This window comes from Mustelus asterias, unplaced genomic scaffold, assembly GCF_964213995.1.
Source record: "Mustelus asterias unplaced genomic scaffold, sMusAst1.hap1.1 HAP1_SCAFFOLD_196, whole genome shotgun sequence".
Taxonomy (NCBI): Eukaryota; Metazoa; Chordata; class Chondrichthyes; order Carcharhiniformes; family Triakidae; genus Mustelus; species Mustelus asterias.
Window position 1 is genome coordinate 141,558 of NW_027590189.1, and position 21,138 is coordinate 162,695.

Sequence of the window (21,138 nt, forward strand, 5' to 3'; positions counted from 1 at the left end):
ATCCCTTATTCACACAGTTTCAAATGTTGAGGCTAATCAGAGCTTGAAGGTCTCTCTCGCCAGTACATTTATCCTCATTGCACATTCTTTACATACACAGCAATTAAACTCTTACAGCAAATAAAACTCAATCTTTTACTATAACGACTGATTCATTGATTAACTATAACTCAATTAAGGCTCATTAATTTCTCATCTGTTCATGACTGGTAGCTAATAAATAGCTACCAGATGGGGCAGATGTTTGAGGGCAAATCAACATCTGGCGTGTGGGAGGCTTTCAAGTGTAAGTTGATAGGGATTCAGGACCAGCACATTCCTGTAAGGGTGAAGGATAAGTATGGCAAGTTTTGGGAACCTTGGATAATGAGAGATATTGTGAGCCTCGTCAAAGAGAAAAACGAAACATTTGTCAAAGCTAGGAGGCTGGGAACACATGAAGCAAGTGTGGAATACAAGGAAAGTAGAAAGAAACTTAAGCAAGGAGTAAGGCGGGCTAAAAGGGGTCACGAAAAAGCATTGGCCAGCAGGATTAAGGAAAATCCCAAGGCTTTTTATACATATATAAAGAGCAAGAGGGTAGCCAGGGAGAGGGTTGGCCCACTCAAGGACAAGGGAGGGAATCTATGCGCGGAGCCAGAGGAAATGGGCGAGGTATTAAATGAGTACTTTGCGTCAGTATTCACCAAAGAAAAGGACTTGGTGGATGATGAGTCTGAGAAAGGATGTGCAGATAGTTTGAGTCATGTTGAGATCAAAAAGGAGGAGGTATTGGGGTTCGTGAGAAACATTAAGGTAGACAAGTCCCGAGGGCCTGATGGGATATACCCCAGAATACTGAGAGAGGCAAGAGAGGAAATTGCTGGGGCCTTGAGAGAAATATTTGTATCCTTACTGGCGACAGGGGAGGTCCCAGAGGATTGGAGAATAGCCAATGTTGTTCCTTTGTTTAAGAAGGGTAGCAAGAATAATCCAGGTAATTACCGGCCGGTGAGCCTTACATCAGTAATAGGGAAATTATTGGAGAGGATTCTTCGAGACAGGATTTATTCCCACTTGGAAATAAGTGGATGTATTCGTGAAAGGCAACATGGTTTTGTGAAGGGGAGGTCGTGTCTCACGAACTTGGTCGAGTTTTTCGAGGAAGTGACGAAGATGATTGATGAGGGTAGGGCAGTGGATGTTGGCTACATGGACTTCAGTAAGGCCTTTGACAAGGTCCCTCATGGCAGACTGATGCACAAGGTGAAGTCGCATGGGATCAGAGGTGAGCTGGCTACGTGGATACAAAACTGGCGTGGTCAAAGAAGACAGAGGGTATCAGTGGAAGAATGCATTTCTGAATGGAGGGCTGTGACAAGTGGCATTCCCCAGGGATCAGTGCTGGGATCTTTGCTGTTTGTAATATGCACAAATGATTTGGAGGAAAATGTAACTGGTTTGATTAGTAAGTTTGCGGGCGACACAAAGGTTGGAGGATTTGCGGATAGCGATGAGGACCAGCAGAGGATACAGCAGGATATAGATCGGTTGGAGACTTGGGCGGAGAGATGGCAGATGGAGTTTAATCCAGACAAATGTGAGGTAATGCATTTTGGAAGGTCTCATACAGATAGGAAATATACAGTAAATGGCAGAACCCTTATGAGTATTGATAGGCAAAGGGATCTGGGTGTACAGGTACACAGGTCACTGAAGGTGGCAATGCAGGTGGAGAAGGTCGTCAAGAAGGCATGCAGCATGCTTGCCTTTATCGGCCAGTGCACTGAGTTTAAAAATTGGCAAGTCATGTTGCAGCTTTATAGAACCTTAGTTAGGCCGCACTTGAAACATAGTGTTCAATTCTGGTCGCCACGCTACCAGAAAGAGGTGGAGGCTTTGGAGAGGGTACAGAAAAGATTTACCAGGATGTTGCCTGGTATGGAGGGCATTAGCTATGAGGAGAGGTTGGAGAAACTTGGTTTGTTCTCACTGGAGCGACGGAGATTGAGGGGCGGCCTGATAGAAGTCTACAAGATTATGAGAGGCATGGACAGAGTGGATAGTCAGAAGCCTTTTCCCAGGGTGGAAGAGTCAATTACTGGGGGGCACAGGTTTAAGGTGCGAGGCGCAAGGTTTAAAGGAGATGTACAAGGCAGATTTTTTACACAGAGTAGTGGGTGCCTGGAACGCGTTGCTGGGGGAGGTAGTGGAAGCGATACGGTAGTGACTTTTAAGGGGCATCGTGACAAATACATGAATAGGATGGGAATAGAGGGATATGGTCCCCGGAAGGGTAGGGGGTTTTCGTTAAGTCAGGCAGCATGGTCGGTGCAGGCTTGGAGGGCCGAAGGGCCTGTTCCTGTGCTGTAATTTTCTTTGTTCTTTGTTCTAAATACAGTAATATTTAATGAACACATTTGGTTCATACAATGTGGTTGACTCTCAACTGCCCTCTGAACAAGGGCATCTAGGGATGAGCAATAAATGTTGGCCAGCCAGCGACGTCCATGTCCCACAACTGAATAAGGTTAATACAAGATATACTGGTTTGAAAAGACACTTGCTGCAAGCCAATAGCTTTCCTTCTTACTTGAACTGAGCAATCAACCTTACTCTTGAGCCAGATTTGACAGAATATAATGTCCTCCAACTGATCAAATTAATAGAAGAAATTCTTAGTTCAGACAATTCCTGCCAGCAATGCATCTTCCACAAGCATGCAGGTGAATCCAACATTCATTTTTAAAATAAAGCTCCAGTCACATGTTAGAATTTAACATGCCTTCCTTGACCTTGTTGCTGAGAATGTTTGAAGAGGCAGCAGGGGCACAATGGGTCACACGGCCTCCTTTTGTGCTCTCTGCTCCTCGTTTGCATTTGAAGTGGTAAATATCTGGGACTCACTTCTTACGAGCGGCTGAAGCAGAGATAATGGAATGTTTCCAAAAGGAAATTGGATGGGAACTTCAGGGAAATAAATCCGCAGGGACACGGAGAGAGAACAGGGCAACAGTTTGATCTACAGAGAGCCAGCATGGACTCAATGGGCTGAATGGCCCCATTCCCAATCCTAATGCCTGTCTGATCTAAAGAGAGAAATTTCAGCTGTTCCACTCCCTCCAACTCACTGAAGTCCCTCATCCCTGGAGTCATTCTCGTAAATCTCCTCTGCACCCTCTCTAAGGACTTCACATCTTTCCTAAAGTGTGGGGCCCATGTATAGGGTTCCATTCTAGAGGGATAGAATTGAATAGCAGGGAGGTTCTGTTCAACTTGTTTAGAACCAGGTTCGGCTACACTGGGAGCACTGTCAACATTTGTGATCTCCATTTAGAAAAAGGAAATAGAGGCACTGGAGAAGGAGCAACAAAGATTCACAAGAATAATCCCAGAACTGAGAGCATTTAACCTTCAGGAAAGGCTGGGGCTGCTTTTCTCGAGAAAAGAGAAGACTGAAGGGTGACCTGATACGATCATAAAGGGGTTCAATAATCCAATAGGGAGTTCAGTGAGAAACCTCTTTACCCAGCAAGTGAGTGGTTGAGGTGAACAGCATGAATACATTGAAGGGGAAGCTAGATACACACATGAGGGAGAAAGGAATAGAAGGATATGCTGATGGGGGGAGATGAAGAGGGGTGGGTGGAGGTTCATGTGGAGCATAAATACTGACACAGACCAATTGAGCCGACTGGCCTGGCCCTGTGCTGTAGACTCAATGGAACAGAGACAAATGTACTTACTGTAGATCTACTTGTAGTGGGAGGAAAAACATTATTTACTATCCAGGATAAAATAAATGTTCTTCGTCGGTTTGTGTGGGTCATTTCAGTGGAAATGTGCTCTCCCAGGCTCAGAGAGCATCAACCCACTGGAAGCAAAATTGTGAGAGCGGCCAGTCCAGCAGAAAGAAACCCTCCGACCCTCCCACTTCACCAACTGTCAGAATGAACATGGTTCAGTCCTGGATGTGATTAACAGCAGCAATAACAGCAGAACCCAACCCCTGTCATCACTTGTGAACTCGCTGGTGTCTCAGCAGGAGGGATGAACTGGTGAATTTCTTCCCACACACAGCAGCTGTGAATGGACTGGTGGATCATCAGTTCCTGAGAGCTTTTGAAACCACTCCCACAGTCAGAGCAGTTAAAGGATCTCTCCTGGGTGTGAGGGACATTGTGCATCAGCAGCTGGGGTATCGAGAGAATCCTTCCGCACACACAGAGCAGGTGAATGGTCTCTCCCAGTGTGAACCCGCTGGTGTCTCCTCAGTGTGCATGCCCTTCCAAACCTCTTTGTGCAGTGAGAGCAGCTGAACGGTCTCTCCCCAGTGTGAATGCGCTGGTGATCTATCAGATGCTCAGAAATTTTGAAGCCACTCCCACAGTCGGAGCATTTAAAGGGTCTTTCCTGGGAGTGAGTGACTTTGTGTCTCTGCAGGCTAGATAACCGAGTGAATCTGTTCCCACACTCGGAGCAGGTGAACGGTCTCTCCCCGCTGTGAACTTGCTGGTGAGTCAGCAGGGTGGATGACTGAGTGAATCCCTTCCCACACTCGGTGCAGGTAAATGGTCTCTCCTCGGTGTGAAGACGCTGGTGTGTCAGCAGGGTGAATGACTGACTGAATCCCTTCCCACACACAGAGCAGATGAATGGTCTCTCCCTGGTGTGAACTCGCTGGTGTCTCTGCAGTGTGGATGACCTCTTAAACCTCTTTGTGCAGAGAGAGCAGCTGAACGGTCTGTCCTCAGTGTGAATGCGCTGGTGGGACACCAGTTCCCCAGAAATTTTGAATTCGCTCCCACAGTCCGAGCATTTAAAGGGCCTCTCACTGGTGTGAGTGACTTTATGACTCAGCAGGTTGGGTAAATTAGTGAATCCCTTCCCACACACAGAGCAGGTGAAAGGCCTCTCTCCGGTGTGAACTCGCTGGTGTGTCAGCAGGGCGGATAACTGTGTGAATCCCTTCCCACAGTCAGAGCAAGTGAATGGTCTCTCCCCGGAGTGAACTCGCTGGTGGTTCCGCAGGTTTGATGATGATCTAAATCTCATTGTGCAGAGAGAGCAGCTGAACGGTCTGTCCTCAGTGTGAATGCGCTGGTGGGACATCAGATCCCGAGGACTTTTGAAGCAACTCTCACAGTCAGAGCATTTAAAGGGTCTCTCATTGGTGTGAGTGACTTTGTGCGTCAGCAGGGCGGATGACCGAAAGAATCCCTTCCCACACACATTGCAGGTGAACGGTCTCTCCCCAGTGTGAATCCGTTGGTGTGCCCGCAGTTCGGAGGACCGAGAGAATCCCTTCCCACACATGGAGCAGCTGAACGGTCTCTCCCCGGTGTGAACCCGCTGATGTCTCCGCAGTGTGGATGACCATTTAAATTTCATTGTGCAGTGAGAGCAGCTGAACGGTCTCTCCTCAGTGTGAATGCGCTGGTGGGACCCCAGTTCTCCAGAGCTTTTGAATCCGCTCCCACAGTCAGAGCATTTAAAGGGTCTCTCATTGGTGTGAGTGAGATTGTGACTCAGCAGGTGGGAGAACTTAATGTATCCCTTCCCACAGACTGAGCAAGTGAAGGGTCTCTCCCGAGTGTGACTGCGTTGATGAATTTCCAAATCACAGGGCAACATGAATCCTTGTCCACAATCGTCACATTTCCACAGTTTCTCCATGATGCGGGTGTCCTTGTGACTCTCCAGGTTTGATGATCAGTTGAATCCTTGTCCACACAGAACACGTGTACGATCTCTCTTCACTGTAAACGGTGCAAAAGCTCTTCCCACTATCAGTGGACTGGAACACTCTCACTCGGGTGTGTTCCAGTCACACTGATGTTTAAAATCTCCTGAAGCAAACAGATCAGACAAACATTGCTTTTCTAGATTCAAAGGTCAATGATATTCAGGTCCCAATAAATCGAATGACTCTGTCAAATCTTAATGTGATGTTTAGTTTGAAATTTCTGTCTGTAAGTTCTCACCTCCTGATATCTATGAAAGGAATTTACAACAGACATCACTGTCAGTACAAGATAGAAATTCAGAACAGACAATTCTAGTTTCTATGGAACATTCTTTCCTCTCTCATTCCCCAAAAGCTGTCAATCGTCATCCCACACACTCTCCCTCAATTCTCACTCTGCTCTCCTGAGTATACAACCTCCCAAGTCTATTGAAGGTGCTGATTCAGGCTGATTAACGGATCCATGCTGACCACTTTCTATATTGGACACAGAGATCTGAAAACCTACGTGTAACGTCCGGCCTACGTGCTAGAAATTAAAATCTGTGCCATATGTGGGACTGGATAACTGGATTGGGAGAAGGAGAAGGATGTGGGGAAGAATTTTATTTTGGTGCAGAAAGGTCATTACCTGGAAGCCGCTGCCTCAGGGGGTTGTGGAAGTGCAAATGATCCATGATTAATCTTCAAGCTGACAGCCACGTTAAAGTTTTACATTTGGCCATAAATGAGCAGACTGATGCTGTGTGTAATGCACTGTATTACCTGGTTACAGATACATGAAGAATGTGAGGAGGATTTTTATTTCGGCAGCGAGTGGTGACCTGGAAGTTAAAAATTCAACAAGTCCCCAATTTCCCCCAGAATGCAAAAGAAACGCAAAAGGGGAGAAAAGAAAGTGTTTTACTCACAGATGTTGGCCTCTTTTAGGTCAAAAGGAGCTCACAAACTATTTTTCAAATTGACATCGAGCCAGCCAGGAGTCGAACCTGGAATCTTCTGATCCGTAGTCAGACGCGTTATCCATTGCGCCACTGACCCACACTCTCACAGATGGTGCCGACAGGAGGAAGGTTGAGTCTGTCTGAAGCTCAATCTCCATTCAGAGAGAGAGCAGCAGCTTCGCTGGGCAGGAATGAGCAGCTGAACAAGCTCATTGTGCAACTTCCGCATTCAGACCATGGGGGAGCTCTGATTGGCTGGAGGAGCAGAGAACTTCCGGTCCTCCAGAGTTCCCATTGGTCAGCACGTTAGAATGTTCGCGGTGGGGGGGGGGGGGGAGAGGTCCCCACCGCACATGCGCAGCTTCCCCTCTCCCTTGGACATGCGCAGCCCCAGGCCTTTGGGGAGTGGACAGATTCAATCTCCCTCTTGTCCTCAGCATTCCTCCTGTGGGATAGTAACTGTTGGACTGCTTTTGTTAAACTCGTTCTGTGATTTTAAAGGGTTCAGTAGTGCAATGGACACAGTTAAACAGTCCTTAAAAGAGGCCAGCATCTGTGAGTAAAACACTTTCTTTTCTCCCCCTTTCAGGTGAGGAATTCCCACTCACCTGAAGAAGGAGCTTAAGGCTCCGAAAGCTTGTGGCTTTTGCTACCAAATAAACATAGAAACCCGACAGTGCAGAAGGAGGCCATTCGGCTCATCGAGTCTGCACCGACCACAATCCCACCCAGGCCCGACCCCCACATATTTACCCACTAATCCCTCTAACCTACGCATCTCAGGACACTAAGGGGCAATTTTTAACCTGGCCAATCAACAATTTTTAACCTGGCCTGCACATCTTTGGACTGTGGGAGGAAACTGGAGCACCCGGAGGAAACCCACGCAGACACGAGGAGAATGTACAAACTCCACACAGACAGTGACCCGAGCCGGGAATCAAACCCAGGACCCTGGAGCTGTGAAGCAGCAGTGCTAACCACTGTGCTACCGTGCCACCCTGTTGGACTTTAACCTGGTGTTGTTAAACTACCCAGGACAGGAAGCAGTGAGCATGGATCTGTCAATCAGCCTCAATCAGCACCTTCAGGAGAATTGGGAGGGTGAATATTAGATACAGCAGAGTGAGAATGGAGGGAGAGTGTGTGGGATGGAGATTTACAGCTTTTGGGGAATGAGAGAGGAAAGAATGTTCCATAGAAACTAGAATCGTCTGTTCTGAATTTCTATCCTGTGCTGACATTGATGAATTTTTCAAACTCGTTTACAGGATATGAGAAGGTGAGGATTGACAGACCAAAATCTTGAAACAAACATCACATCAGCATTTGACACCCTCACTCAATTCATCGGACCTGAATATTATCAGCCTTTGAATCTAGAAGGAGAAATGTTTCCCTGTTCTGTCTGCGTCAACAGGCCTTTAATATCAATGTGACTGGAAAAGCACCAAGGCGCAGATACACCCGAGTGACAGTGTTCCACTGCACTGAGTGTGGAAAGAGCTTTAACCAGTTACACAGCCTAAAAATACATCACAGCATTCACAGCGGGGAGAGACTGTACCCACGTTCTGTGTGAGATTTAACTGACTGTTTAACCTGGAGAGTCACAAGGACACCCGCACCATGGAGAAACGGTGGAAATGTGGGGACTGTGGGAAGAGATACAGAGCCCCCTGTGACCTGGAAATCCATCGACGCAGTCACACCGGAGAGAGGCCATTTACCTGCTCTGTGTGTGGGAAGGGATACATTCAGTTATCCCACCTGCTCAGACACAAAGTCACTCACAGCAATGAGAGACCCTTTAAATGCTCTGACTGTGGAAGCAACTTCAAACGTGCTGCGGATCTGAGAGAGCACGAGCGCATTCACACTGAGGAGAGACCGTTCAGCTGCTCTCTCTGCACAATGACATTTCGAAGGTCATCCAACCTGCGGCAACACCAGCGAGTTCACACCGGGGAGAGACCGTTCACCTGCTCTGTGTGTGGGAAGGGATTCACTCAATTATCCAGCCTGATGAAACACAAAGTCACTCACACCCAGGAGAGACCCTTTAAATGCTCTGACTGTGGGAGAGGCTTCAAAAGCTCTGGTGAACTGATGTCCCACAAACGCTTTCACACTGCAGAGGGACTGTTCACCTGCTGTGTGTGTGGGAAGGGATTCAATCGGTCACCCCACCTGCAGACACACCAGCGAGTTCATACTGGGGAGAGGCCGTTCACCTGCCCTGTGTGTGGGAAGGGATTCACTCAGTCATCCCACTTACAGAATCACAAAGTCACTCACAGCAATGAGAGACCCTTTAAATGCTCTGACTGTGGGAGCGGCTTCAAAAGTGCTGCGGATCTGAATATCCACCAGCGCATTCACACCGAGGAGAGACCGTTCAGCTGCTCTCACTGCACAAAGAGGTTCAAAACCTCATCCAATCTGCGGGTACACCAGCGAGTTCACACTGGGAAGAGGCCATTCACTTGCTCTGTGTGTGGGAAGGGATTCACTCAGACATCTGGTCTGACAACACACAAAGTCACTCACAGCAATGAGAGACCTTTTAAATGCCCTGACTGTGGGCGTGTCTTCAAAAGTGCTGCGGATCTGATGATTCACCAGCGCATTCACACCGAGGAGAGACCCTTCAGCTGCTCTCACTGCACAAAGAGATTTAAAAGTTCATCCAATCTGCGGAAACACCAGCGAGTTCACACTGGGGAGAAACCATTCCCCTGCTGTGTGTGTGGGAAAGGATTCACTCAGTTGTCCAGCCTGCTGAAGCACAAAAGCACTCACACCCAGGAGAGAGCCTTTCAATGCACTGACTGTGGGACTGGTTTTGAAAGCTCTCATGAACTGTTGATTCACCAGCGAGTTCACACTGAGGAGAGACCATTCCCCTGCTCTGTGTGTGGAAAGGGATTCACTCAGTCATCCAGCTTGCTGAGACACAATGTTACTCACAGCAAGGAGAGACCCTTTAAATGCTCTGACTGAGAGGCCGGACTCAAAACCTCTCAGGAACTGATGATCAACCAGTGCATTTACACAGGGGAGAGACAGTTCAGCTGCTCTGTGTGTGGGCGTGGCTTCAAAAGCTCTGGCTAACTGGTGTCCCACCAGCACACTCTCATTGCACAAAGAGATTTAAATGGTCATCCAACCTGCAGGAACACCAGTGAGTTCACACCGGGGAGAGACCATTTACCTGCTTGGTGAGTGTGAAAGGATTTACTCGGTTATCCAGACTGCACAGACAGAACATCACTCACACTCTGCAGAGATCCTTTAAATTCTCCGAATGTGGGTGCGGCTTCAAAAGCTCTCAGGAACTGATGATCCACCAGCGCATTCACACTGGAGAGAGGCCATTCAGCTGCTCTGTATGTGGGAAGGGATTCACTCAGTCATCCAACCTGCAGGTACACAGCGAGTTCACACCGGGCAGAGGCTGTTCACCTGCTCTGACTGTGGGAAGGGATTCACTCAGTCAGCAAACTTGGTGAAACACCAGCGCTTTCACAAGTGATTACAGTTCTGGGATTATTCTTGTGAATCTTTCTTGCCCTTTCTCCAGTGCCTCTGTTTCATAGAATCATAGAAGGCCATTCGGCCCATCGAGTCTACATCGACCACAATCCCACCCAGGCCCTATTCCCACAACCCCACATATTTACCCTGTTAATCCCCACAAACACTAGTGTTAATTTATCATGGCCAATCAACCTAACCCACACATCTTTGGACTGTGGGAGAAAACCGGAGCACCCGGAGGAAACCCACGCAGACACAGAGAGAACGTGCAGACTCCGCGCAGACAGAGAACCGAGGGCGGAATTGAACCTGGGTCCCTGGCGCTGTGAGGCAGCAGTGCTGACCACCGTGCCACAGTGCCAGTGGTTAGCACTGCTGCCTCACTCCTTTTTCTAAATGGAGATCACAAATAGAACATAGAACAGCACAGCACAGGAACAGACCCTTCAGCCCACGATGTTGTGTCGAACATGATGCCAAATTAAACTAATCCCTTCAGCCTGCCCTTGGTCCATATTCCTCTATTCCTTACAAATTCATGTGCTTATCTAAAAGCCCATTAAACACCCCTACCACATCTGCCTCCACCACCGCTCCTGACAGCGCGTTCCAGACACCTACCACTCTGTGTGTAAAAAACTTACCCCTCACATCTCCTTTGAACTTTCCCCATCTCTCCTGAAGTGCATGCCGCCTAGTAATAGACATTTCAACTCTGTGAAAAAGACTCTGACTGTCAACCCAATCTATGTCTCTTATCATTTTATAGACTTCTATCAGGTTTCCCCTCAGCCTCCACCGCGTCAGAGTAAACAACCCTAGTTTGTCCAGCCTGTCCTTATAGCTCATACCCTCTAATTCAGGCAGCGTCCTGGTAAACCTCTTCTGCATCCTCTCCAAATTCTCCACATCCTTCCTGTAATGCAGCGAACAGAACTGAATGTAATATTCTAAGTGTGGCCTAACCTAACTTTTATAGAGCTGCAATATGACATCCTGACTCTTGTACTCAATAAAGGTAAGCATGCCTTTGGGAGCTATGGACTTGAACCGCAAGATCCCACTGTACATTAATGTTGTTCAGGGGTCTGCCATTAACTGGATACTTACCCTGAACATTTGATCTCCCAAAGTGCAGCACCTCATACTTGTCCGGATTAAAATCCATCTGCCATTTCTCCGCCCATATCTGCAGCTGATCTACATCCCACTGTATCCTTTGACAACCTTCTACACTATCTACAACTTCATCTAGCTTTGTGTCGTCTGCAAACTTAGTAACCCACACACCCACATTTTCAGCCAAGTCATTGATATATATACCACAAATAGCAGAAGTCCCAGAACAGATCCCTGTGGAACACGACTGGCCACGGACCTCCAGCCAGAAAACATCCTTGCATCACTATTCTCTGACTTCTATGGGCAAGTCAATTCTGAATCCAAGTGGCCAAGTCACCGTGAATCCGAGTCTTCCTGACCACAGTCAGTAAGGATAGGCAACACCTCCTACCATGATCATCCTCAACACCGGTGCCCCACAAGGCCGTGTCCTCAGCCCCTCCTATATTCCTTATACACCTATGACAGTGTGGCCAAATTCTCCTCCAACTCAATTTTCAAATTTGCTGATGGCACCACTGTAGTGGGTCGGATCTCAGACAATGACAAGATGGAGTGCAGGAAAGAGATAAAGAACCTGCTGAATTGGTGCGACAACAATAATCTCTCCCTCAATGTCAACAAAATGAAGGAGATTGTCATCGATTTCAAGAAGCATAGTGGAGAACATGCCCCTATCTACGTCAACAGGGACGATACAGAAATGGTCGAGAACTTCATGTTTTTAGGTGTCAAGATCACCAACAACCTGTCCTGGTCCCCCCATGCTGACACTATAGTTAAGAAAGCCCACCAATGCCTCTACTTTCTCAGAAGACTAAGGATATTTGACACATCAGCTATGACTCTCACCAACTTTTACAGATGCACCATAGAAAGCATTCTCTCTGGTTGTATCACAGCTTGGTATGGCTTCACAGCTTGGTATGGCTTCACAGCTCCAGCGACCTGGGTTTGATTCCCGGCTTGGGTCACTGTCTGTGTGGAGTTTGCACATTCTCCTCGTGTCTGCGTGGGTTTCCTCCAGGTGCTCCGGTTTCCTCCCACAGTCCAAAAGATGTGCGGGTGAGGTTGATTGGCTATGCTAAAATTGCCCTTAGTGTCCTGAGATGCGTAGGTTAGAGGGATTAGTGGGTAAAATATGTAGGGGTATGGGGGTAGGGCCTGGGTGGGATTGTGGTCGGTGCCGACTCGATGGGCCGAATGGCCTCTTTCTGTGCTGTAGGGTTTCTATGATTTCTATGATTCTGCTCTGCCCAAGACCACAATAAACTACAAAGGGTCAGGACACATATTAATGGACTCAAGAGCAGCTTCTTCACTGCTGCCATCAGACCTTTGAATGGACCTACCTCACATTCAGTTGATCTTTCTTTGCACCCTTGCTATGACTGTAATACTACATTCGGCACTCCCTCCTCCCATCCACTGACTCTGCCTCGGCAAAGCAGCCAGCATAATTAAGGACCCTGCCCACCCCGGACATTCTCTCTTCCACCTTCTTCCGTCGGGAAAAAGACACAAAAGTCTGAGGTCGCGTACCAACTGACTCAAGAGCAGCTTCCTCCCTGCTGCCATCAGACCTTTGAATGGACCTACCTTGCATTCAGTTGATCTTTCTCTGCAACCTCGCTCTGACTGTAACACTACATTCTGCACCAGCTTCTTTCCTTCTCGATGGTAATTTTCCTCACTTTGTGAGCATGTGCAGTGTGTTTAATTGGATCCTGATTGTTTTGAACTCAGTTTCTCTCTGGAGTGTGTGTCAGTGCCTTGATGATGTCACAATGTTGTCTCAATCCCCTGGCCACATTCACCATTTCATCTCCTGCTGTGTCTCAAGTAGCTGTGTGTGTTTGGGACCCGCTCTTCACTCCATCTCACCATGAATTTAGGCTTGCTATTTTTCACATGTAACAAATCACATCTGCACACTCACTCCGGTATCCCAAAATCATGTCACACATTCTTAACTCTCAGATGCACGGATGAAAAGATCAAAGTGAGTGTCTGTCTTTCTTATCTCCCCCTGTTATGGTGCTGATATTTCATGTAGTGGCCGGGCTTTCAAATGTGGATTTTTAAAAAACAAAGTTCATGGACAAAGATGCAAATATCTCCCAGAGAAAGTGATCAACTTATTCATCCCAGCTACACATTCCAGCCTTTCACTAGACTGTAGATGGATACCAGATTGATATATTTCATTCAACCACACCCAAGGTGAATTATTCCAATTTCTTTATTGTCCAGGACAATATATTTACAATATCTTTCAAACAGAAATTAAACATTCCCATTTGATTTCAGGTATTAACATATTCTGTTAGTTTGTTCTTTATTGTCAATGTCAGGCTGGGGTTGTTCTCCTTGGAGTAAAGGAGGTTGAGGGGAGATTTGATCGAGGTGGACAAGATTCTGACAGATTTAGATAAGGTGGACAAAGAAAAGCTGTTCCCATTAGCTGATTGGACAAGGACGAGGGGGGACACAGATTTCAAGTTTCAGGTCAGAGATGCAGGGGGGGGCGGGGGGGGGGATGTGAGGAAGAATATTTTGATGCAGCGAATGGTAATGACCTGGAACTCGCTGCCTACGAGGGTGGAGGAAGTGGAGACAATAAACAATTACAAAGGAAATTGGATGGGCGTTTGAGGGGTATTAGACAGAAATGCTGACTAAATATCTCTGAACTTCCTAACACCCTGTCACTCTGTGATCCTTGTGAAATCTGAAACCAGGTATTCGCAACAAGTCTCAAAGAGCATCAGCCCACTGGAGGCAAACTTTGTGAGACCAGCCAGTCCAGCAGAAAGAAACCCTCCGACCCTCCCCATTGACCAACTGTGAGAATGAACAAAATGCAGTCCTGGATGTAATTGAGAGCAGAAACAATAACAGCAGAATCCAACCCGTGTGATCACACCGTGAGTTCACACCAGGGAGAGACAGTTCACCTGCTCTGTGTGTGGGAAGGAATTCACTCATTCATCTCGCCTGCTGAGCCACAATCTCACTCACGCCAATGAGATCCCCTTTAAATGCTCGGATTGTGGAAGTGGTTTCAAAAGTTCTCGGGATGTGATGATCCACCAGCACATTCACACTGAGGAGAGACCGTTCAGCTGCTAGCACTGCACAGAGAGATTTAGAACGTCATCCCACCTTAGAACCATAGAAAATCACAGCTCAGAAACGGGCCTTTTGGCCCTTCTTGTCTGTGCCGAACCATTTTTTGCCTCGTCCCACTGACCTGCACTTGGACCATGTCCCTCCACACCCCTCTCATCCATAAACCCATCCAAGTTTTTCTTAAATGTTAAAAGTGACCCCGCATTTACCACTTTATCCGGCAGCTCATTCCACACTCCCATCACTCTCTGCGTGAACACCTGCAGGAACACCAGCGAGTTCACACCAGGGAGAGACCGTTCACCTGCTCCGTGTGTGGGAAGGGATTCACTCAGTCATCCAGCCTGCGGAGACACCAGCGAGTTCACAAGTGATGACAGGGGTTGGATTCTGCTGTTATTGCTGCTGTTGATCACATCCAGGACTGAACCATGTTCATTCTGACAGTAGGTGAAGTGGGAGGGTCGGAGGGTTTCTTTCTGTTGGACTGGCCGGTCACACGACTTTGCTTCCAGTGGGTTGATGCTCTTTGAGCCTGGGAGAGCACATTTCCACTGAAAGGACATTTATTTTATCCTGGACAGTAAATAGTGTTTTTCCTCCCACTACAGGTAGATCTAAAATAAATACAGAAAGAACTGGAAAAACACAACACGTCTTGCAGCATCTGTGGAGAGAGAAACAGTGTTAATGTTTCACACTACTGGATTGGGAATCAATCTTGTGAACCTCCTCTGAACTGCTTCCAATGCATTTATATTCTTTGTTTAATAGGAGACAAAATTGTACCCTGTGTTCAAGGTGCAATCTCAGCAACGCCCTGCACAACTGAAGCAGAACATCTTTACATCTATGTTCAATTTCTCTCAGAATAAAGGATAACATTCCATTTATAAGAACTTTGATTTATTTGAACTAAGATTTATGGGGGTTCTCTTGTTTACAATAACCTCCCCAATCGTAAATCACACCAGGTTCCAGTGTCTGAACCATATGGCAAGAAAGGGTATTTTAAACGGTGAATTCAGAAAGTTTATTAACCATTAAAAATGTAACAAGACAGAAAGATAAAAAAGCAAAGTATGGATCAACAGCAAAAGGAGGAAAGCTGAACTTTAACTTCTCCATCCTTCTCAAACCAGGACATGAAGTGATGGCTCTGAAAACGTGGATAACTTGTAAAACTAACAGCTCCCAACGTCTCTCTGTAGGGCACAGTGTGAGGCACTGCTGCCTCACAGCAGAGGGTTCGAGTCCCGGCTTGGGTCACTGGCTGTGCGGAGTTTGCCCATTCTCCCCGTGTCTGTGCAGGTTTCCTCCGGGTGCTCCGGTTTCCTCCCACAGTCCGAAAGACGTGCTGGTTGGGTACATTGGCCATGCTAAATTCTTCCTCAGTTTACCCAAACAGGCGCCAGACTGTGGCGACTGGGGGATTTTCAGAGTAACTTCATTGCAATGTTAATGTAAGTCTATGTGTGACACTAATAAACAAACTATAAAAAAAGTTAACTTTTAAACACTTTTACTGAATTGGTTTCTCGAATCCCCTTTTTTATACTTTAAGAATGTAGAAAGCCATCCTCAGCTAATTGTTAGGAATTAGTGAATTGGTCTTTAACTTGTCAATAATGAAATTGATTTGGTTTTTAGCTAATTGCACACATTGTCTTAATTTTAAGACATATCTTTCTCTCAAACGATATCTCTTAGCTTGGGGTAGCCTGATAATTGGGTCGACCGATAATTGGTTCACATCAGTCATTCAATGTTGAGACATCTTGAACAGGAGCCGATTCATTCCCTCCAGTCAAGGTTAACAAGTCCTTTCATCTTTCTTTATTCTGTCAGCATGGGAAGGGAACATCTGATAATTCCCACAGCATTTTAACCATTCTTAATGTGTTTATAATTCTAAGTTATAAACTTGTGTTCAAATTTACATTTCCAGCCTTTATAACATATGTATTAATGAATCATTTATTATTTAATTGTCTCACAATTAAGGCTGTCTATTTAACTAATCTGGCTGCTTTCCAATTGTGGGAACTTCAGGGCACAAAAAAGGTAGTTAGAGTCGTAGAGGTTTACAGCATGGAAACAGGCCCTTCGGCCCAACTTGTCCATGCCGCCCAGTTTTTACCACTAAACTAGTCCTAATTGCCCTGTAATATTACTCATGATCTGTGCTTCCAAGCATTTTGAATGTGCATCTACAACAAGCAAAAACATGTGATTCATGAAAGGCCCCCCAAGGGCCACATGTAGTCTGGGCCACGGCCTATCAGGCCACTCCCGAGGATGAAGTGGTAATGTACCCAGTGTGTTGGGGGGGAATGAACTCAGAAGAATCATTCAACACTCAAACCTGATTCAATCGACAAACAGTTCATTGAGTTACGCCAGCGGGGAGAAGCCACAGGGGCTGACCACGTGCAACTCCACCCAACAAAGAATATCATCAATTCTTATCCAGTTACTCAGCCCATCCCGGCTGGACACAATCCAATCAGAATGGTGATAGATTACATACATTACATATAGGTGCAATGAAATTAGTATCTGGGCATCATGGGGCTTTGTGAGCATCTCATGAACAGATAGATGCCACCATCATGATGTTTTCCAGACCCCCTTATCTACCATCCTTGGCGTTTTCTTTGTACATAGACTGAGTTTGAAAGGGGTGGATTAAAAGTTTTCAAATGGATGTCAGCACCCTTCCTTTGTTTCAATCTAATGACCACACGGTCTGGGAACATTTCTATTTAATAATCTCTCCTTTTAAACTCTTTTCTTCAGTATCCAATTCCAGAATTTTCCTTTTCATTGTGTTGTGTCAGGAATAAATCTTTGGACCTGACAGGAAGTTTAACCCAAGATCAATCCAACACAGGATTGGTCAGAGTCGTTTCATAAGTACCATATTTTAAATAACCATTACAAATTAAAACTCTCATTCTCACATGTGAGTTTTATCCGGATTAAAATTCCTGCATGTTTAGTAAAATATCCTGGAAAGGTGTCTCTGTCCAGTAAATATGGCTCCAAGTTCATAACTTTTGAAAAAAAACATTTTATTAATTACACTTCCTTTTTTAAATGTTTGATTTAAATCACAGACAGAAAAACTCAAAGCTTGAAGCGTTCAACCCACAAATATCATCCATACACAAACAGAGAAACTTAGCATGTGCTTTACAACAACAATAACCAAAATTAATTACTTAAGCGTTCTTGTGATCCTGTTTTTAAACTTCCAAAAATGCCTTTAATCAAAGACTCAAGGGAAGGTTAACTCCCCAGAAAGATGAACCTTAACAAACTGGCAGGTATGATGTGGTAGGCATCACAGAGACGTGGTTGCAGGGGGTTCAGGACTGGCAGTTAAACATCCAGGGATTCACAACCTATCGAAAAGACAGAGAGGTGGGTAGAGGGGGCGGGGTTGCCTTGTTAATTAGAAATGAAATTAAATCAATAGCACTAAACGACATAGGGTCAGACGATGTGGAGTCTGTGTGGGTAGAGTTGAGGAACCACAAAGGCAAAAAAACCATAATGGGAGTTATGTACAGGCCTCCTGACAGTGGTCAGGACCAGGGGCACAAAATGCACCACGAAATAGAAAGGGCATGTCAGAAAGGCAAGGTCACAGTGATCATGGGGGATTTCAATATGCAGGTGGACTGGGTAAATAATGTTGCCAGTGGACCCAAAGAAAGGGAATTCATTGAATGTTTACAGGATGGCTTTTTGGAACAGCTTGTGATGGAGCCCACGAGGGAACAGGCTATTCTGGACTTAGTGTTATGTAATGAGCCAGACGTGATAAAAGATCTTAAAGTAAGGGAACACTTAGGAAGCAGTGATCATAATTCAGTCTGCAATTTGAAAGAAGGAAGGCAGAATCAGATGTGAAGGTTCTACAGTTAAATAAGGTAATTACAGGCGCATGAGGGAGGAACTGACAAAAATCGACTGGAAGCAGAGCCTAGTGGGAAAGACAGTAGAACAGCAATGGCAGGAGTTTCTGGGAGTAATTGAGGACACAGTGCAGAGGTTCATCCCAAACAAAAGAAAGGTTATCAGAGGGGGGATTAGGCAGCCATGGCTGACAAAGGAAGTCAGGGAATGCATCAAGGCAAAAGAGAGATCCTATAATGTGGCAAAGAGTAGTGGGAAGTCAGAAGATTGGGAAGGCTATAAAAACAAACAGAGGATAACAAAGAGAGAAATAAGGAAGGAGAGGATCAAATATGAAGGTAGGCTAGCCAGTAACATTAGGAATGATAGTAAAAGTTTCTTTAAATACATTAAAAACAAACGGGAGGCAAAAGTAGACATTGGGCCGCTCCAAAATGACGCTGGTAATCTAGTGATGGGAGACAAGGAAATAGCTGAGGAACTTAATAAGTACTTTGCGTCAGTCTTCACAGTAGAAGACATGAGTAATATCCCAACAATTCAGGAAAGTCGGGGCAGAGTTGAATATGGTTGCCATCACAAAGGAGAAAGTGCTAGAGAAACTAAAAGGTCTGAAAATTGATAAATCTCCGGGCCCAGATGGGCTACATCCTAGAGTTCTAAAGGAGATAGCTGAAGAAATAGTGGAGGCGTTAGTTATGATCTTTCAAAAGTCACTGGAGTCAGGGAAAGTCCCAGAGGATTGGAAAATCGCTGTTCAAGAAGGGAACAAGAAAAAAGATGGAAAATTATAGGCCAATTAGCCTAACCTCAGTTGTTGGCAAAATTCTAGAATCCATCGTTAAGGATGAGATTTCTAAATTCTTGGAAGTGCAGGGTCGGATTAGGACAAGTCAGCATGGATTTAGTAAGGGGAGGTCGTGCCTGACAAACCTGTTAGAGTTCTTTGAAGAGATAATAAATAGGTTAGACCAAGGAGAGCCAATGGATGTTATCTATCTTGACTTCCAAAAGGCCTTTGACAAGGTGCCTCACGGGAGACTGCTGAGTAAAATAAGGGCCCATGGTATTCGAGGCAAGGTACTAACATGGATTGATGATTGGCTGTCAGACAGAAGGCAGAGAGTTGGGATAAAAGGTTCTTTCTCAGAATGGCAACCGGTGACAAGTGGTGTCCCGCAGGGTTCAGTGTTGGGGCCACAGCTGTTCTCTTTATATATTAACGATCTAGATGACGGGACTGGGGGCATTCTGGCCAAGTTTGCCGATGATACAAAGATAGGTGGAGGGGCAGGTAGTATTGAGGAGGCGGGGAGGCTGTAGAAAGATTTAGACAGTTTAGGAGAGTGGTCCAAGAAGTGGCTGATGAAATTCAACGTGGGCAAGTGCGAGGTCTTGCACTTTGGAAAAAAGAATAGAGGCATGGACTATTTTCTAAACGGTGACAAAATTCATAATGCTAAAGTGCAAAGGGACTTGGGAGTCCGAGTCCAGGATTCTCTAAAGGTAAACTTGCAGGTTGAGTCTGTAATTAAGAAAGCAAATGTAATGTTGTCATTTATCTCAAGAGGCTTGGAATACAAAAGCAGGGATGTACTTCTGAGGCTTTATAAAGCACTGGTTAGGCCCCATTTGGAGTACTGTGAACAATTTTGGGCCCCACACCTCAGGAAGGACATACTGGCACTGGAGCGGGTCCAGCGGAGATTCACACGGATGATCCCAGGAATGGTAGGCCTGACATACGATGAACGTCTGAGGATCGTGGGATTATATTCATTGGAGTTTAGGAGGTTGAGGGGAGATCTAATAGAAACTTACAAGATAATGAACGGCTTAGATAGGATGGACGTAGGGAAGTTGTTTCCATTAGCAGGGGAGACTAGGACGCGGGGGCACAGCCTTAGAATAAAAGGGAGTCACTTTAGAACAGAGATGAGGAGAAATTTCTTCAGCCAGAGAGTGGTAGGTCTGTGGAATTCATTGCCACAGAGGGCTGTGGAGGCTGAGACGTTGAGCGTCTTCAAGACAGAAATTGATAAATTCTTGATTTCTCGAGGAATTAAGGGCTATGGGGAGAGAGCGGGTAAATGGAGTTGAAATCAACCATGATTGAATGGTGGAGTGGACTCGATGGGCCGAATGGCCTTACTTCCGCTCCTATGTCTTATGGTCTTATGGTCTTAATATTGAATTAGATTGTTAAAATTACAGACCAATACACCATTACAGGCTCGGAGATGCATATAAATTTCATATAAAAGGCAGGCAGTGGCGTAGTGATATTGTCGCTGGACTAGTAATCAAGAGTCCCAGGTAATACTTCAGGGACCAGGGTTCGAATCCCACCACGGCAGGTGGTGAAATCTGAATTCAATAAAAATCTGGAGTTAAAAGTCTGATGACCAGGAAACTGTTGTCGATTGTTGTAAAAAAAACCCATCTGGTTCACGAATGTGTTTAGGGAAGGAAATCTGCCGTCCTTACCTGGTCTGGCACATCTTTGACTCCAGATCCACAGCAATGTGGTTGACTCTTAAATGCCCTCTGCAATGGCCGAGCAATCCGCTCAGTTCAAGGGTAATTAGGGTGGGTACTAAATGCTGGCCAAGCCAGTGACATCCACATCACATGAATGAATTTTTAAAAAGTACTTCACTGAGTACTGGAACCATGTGAGGAATTACTCTGTCTGTATTATTGCAGCGCTGTTAATAAAGTCAGTAAAAGGCAATCTGTTGTTGGGAGCTT

General features: G+C 45.9%; 1 non-coding gene across 1 annotated transcript; it reads right to left on the reverse strand.

Moving 5' to 3' along the window:
• Positions 1-6,693: 6,693 nt before the first annotated feature.
• trnar-acg (transfer RNA arginine (anticodon ACG)) lies at positions 6,694-6,766 on the reverse strand. Its single transcript has one exon. It is a non-coding gene; the product is annotated as a tRNA-Arg (tRNA).
• Between the last annotated feature and the right edge of the window lie 14,372 nt (positions 6,767-21,138).